This window comes from Streptopelia decaocto (genome assembly GCF_964273445.1).
Source record: "Streptopelia decaocto genome assembly, chromosome: 5".
Classification (NCBI taxonomy): Eukaryota; Metazoa; Chordata; class Aves; order Columbiformes; family Columbidae; genus Streptopelia; species Streptopelia decaocto.
In genome coordinates this window covers 70,813,101-70,816,125 of record NC_138659.1, presented here as the reverse complement: position 1 = coordinate 70,816,125, position 3,025 = coordinate 70,813,101, and the positions used below count along the sequence as shown (strand labels likewise).

Sequence of the window (3,025 nt, the reverse complement as noted above, 5' to 3'; positions counted from 1 at the left end):
CATCCCCCCCTGGACCACAGCTCACAGAACCACAGCGCCCCCTCGTGGCTACAATCGGGATTCACCGCCAGGAGCCTCCGGGTCCCCCCCCAACCCCCCGACCCCCCCCCCCCGGACCCCCGGGTCCGGGGGGGGGGGGGTCGGGGGGTTGGGGGGGGACCCGGAGGCTCCGCTTCACCCTCCCTTAATTCCCAGCACATTTTTCCTTATTTCCCCCTTTTTTTAAAGCAAAATATACCACCCCCCCAAAAAATATAGACACCCCCCCGCCAAACCTTAACATATGACAGGGACTAACACCCCAGCACAGGCACTTTTGGGATTAAGCAACAAAGATGCACAGGAGACGGGGCTGATGTTCTGTCCCACTCCGGATTGCGGCTTGTACCACTAATTTTAATATCGCTCTTCTTTTTATTCTCGCCGTTCTTTTAATTGGATCCATTGTGATGTTCGCTCCTGTATAACTTCTTCTGAATAGGGACTTTTTAACGTTAATGTTGTTAAGGGCAAATCGCTGAAATAGTTAAATCTGCAGGATGCAGTTTGTAATTTCTCCCCCCCCCCCAAACATGTATTTCGAAGGGTTATTACTGTTTATTTTAATAAGGCGAGGTAGGAAAGGACTAACTCCCAGGGTCTGGATCGGTGTGTATCCACACCAGGTTACGTGCAGGAGCTTTCATGCGGCTTCTATGCTTGTACAAAGCATTTCATCCCTAAAATAATGAACCAAAGTTTTCCTCTTGCAAACCTTTGGCTACGTATTTACTACAAACCGTTTACTTGATTTGCAATTGCAATTAAAAAACAACAACAACAAAAAAATCACCTCGAAGGAGATCCTAGAAAGCTGTGGATTCCCACTTTTTCTGCTCCTGGGGCTGTGAGGCTTTTCCTTCCATTCTGCTCCGTGATGCGTGTGCAGCGCGGGGCTGGTGGGGCCGCTCACCTTCCTCCTGCGCTGCCAAAATCCGCAGCACCAAAAGGTTTCACGAAGGCTTTCCAAAGCAGGGAAAAAAAAGTGTAAGAGATAGCTGCACAAGCCTCGGTGCCTGCTCGAGAAATGAAGGGAAATGCATTTGGAGATTGATAGAGAAATAAGAATTTTTTAATTTTTTTCTTTTTATAGCCGAAAGAGTAACATTGAACACGTTCACTTAATACCCAGAGCTGGAAACATGACAATTAGTACATCTGACGTTTACAATGCAGATGTTTATGGTGTGAATAATGGACGGAAAGAGAGTGAAAACGCAGTTATTTGGGTGAAATATAGTGCAGTTTTATCCAGAAAACACACCAACTTTGCTCGAGCAAAGTATGAAAGGGGCTGTTCTTAGTGTGCACAATTTAAGTCCTACAGCACTTCTCTGAAAGTGTGCGAAATAATAAATTGCAGAGAAAAATATGTTTAATCTAATAACGTGGTGTTGCAAGAATTGTAAAAGCAAGCTGGGGGGGAGGCAGCCTGGAGGGGAAAACAACATGAATTTCCAGCAGCAGGGTTGCGTAATGATTCTATATTTTTAAAATGTGCCTGTAGTCCATTCATACTGTTTAAGTGCTTAAATAAGGACAATAAATGTAAATAATTTACTGCTTTGCAAACAGAAAATTGGGCAGAAAAGTAATTTTGAATAGCAACTTGGCTTTCTATACCCAGTGATTTGGTACCCTGTAAAATGCATTTGACACTGCTGTTCATTAAGGCAGTGCTATTGAGCCTTCTTCACATTCATTAGTGATTAATTCAGACAGATATTTAACTTAATAAGGTAAGCAAATAAACAAAAAATCACTTTCTGTGCCTTAAGGTTTTTTGGACCTCTAATTGGTTTTGTGCACTAATTATCAAGATTAACACCTTACACTTTTCTCAGTCCTTACACTTAGAAATTCCCACAGGGAACAAAGCAGCCAACCTTGGGGGATTCCTGGAAGTGCAAGAGGTTAAGAGTTTGCCTTTTAAAAGCAAGATAAGCAGCAAAAAAAGCAAAGCCCAGTTCCAGGTAAATTTAGATGATAACAGGATGGGGAGGCAGGAGCTTGCAGTGATATATATATGTGTGTATATATATATATATATATCTAAGCAGCAAGACTAACTACTTCTCACGTCTATGTAGAGGAAAGGTTTTCAAGGGGCTAATTTATGTCGCAGCGTTTCTGAACAACCCCCTGGCAGCTCCCTGCTTTCCCGCACGGCTTGCAAAACGACATATTGAGCTCGAACTAAAGGCTGTTGGACTGCGGCGTTTCCTTCTCTTCGCACCGAGGCTTAAAAGTTTCGTTTTAACTCCGCTTCCCGCAGAACCAGGAGACTTCACATCGGTGCCAAGGCGCTGTGATTTCCTTTGGCGTTTGCGGCTGTGACATTGTTCCAGGCGTTGCCTGAAATTACAGCCGAGCCTGGCTGTGTCCTTCCCTTACCTTAGGCTCAGCTTAAGCAAACCCTTCCTGCTCCAGCCAGAAGCAGGGGTTTGGGGGAAGGATGCTGGGGTGCGAACATCCCCCTGCATCCCTCTGCATCCCCAGGAGCTGGAGCATCCTCTCAAAGTGCCCGGCTCTCCGCGCCACATGCAAATGTCAAAGTTTGTCGTTATTACGGCTTGACATCCCCTCAGAAAGTGCCAAATAAAGTGCTGATTCAGTGGGATCCTCCGGGAAAATGTCTCCTGGCTCCTACATGCCGAGCTCAAACACCCCTCGCTTGGCTCCTGACGGGTACAGGCGGCGCTGGGTGTGCGCCTGGGAAAACCTTGGAGAAAGGGCCGCGATTTAAAGTTCGCCCTCAACCCCAGGCCCGAGGTTCATTAGAAGTCATTTTAGCCGAGCCGCCGGTACAAGTCGTCGCTAATGACAGTTTGTCACAACCGAATGCGATATTTACTATGCGGTATCCTGAAATAACCGGCAGCCTTGAGAGAGCTAATTGCCACTTTTCCTGCCGGGGAAGGCTCGCACATCCACCGAGCTTCTGCTTCAACCCCGTGGCACTTGCCAGGAGTTTTTTTGTCGCATT

The 3,025-nt window shown here is 46.4% G+C and overlaps 1 long non-coding RNA gene across 2 annotated transcripts in view; it reads right to left on the bottom strand.

Annotated features, from left to right (window-relative positions):
* The window catches only part of LOC309439923, a 6,926-nt gene extending 4,299 nt beyond the window's left edge, over nucleotides 1-2,627 (bottom strand). The window contains exons 1-2 of one of the 2 annotated variants that reach the window (XR_014184084.1): nucleotides 2,434-2,627; nucleotides 833-1,001 (exon numbers count right to left, since the gene is read on the bottom strand). This is a non-coding gene — a long non-coding RNA (uncharacterized lncRNA). Of the gene's footprint in view, nucleotides 1-832; nucleotides 1,002-1,303; nucleotides 1,412-2,433 lie in introns of those variants that run through there. The other variant, XR_014184085.1, reaches the window with a different exon arrangement.
* Nucleotides 2,628-3,025: the final 398 nt, after the last annotated feature.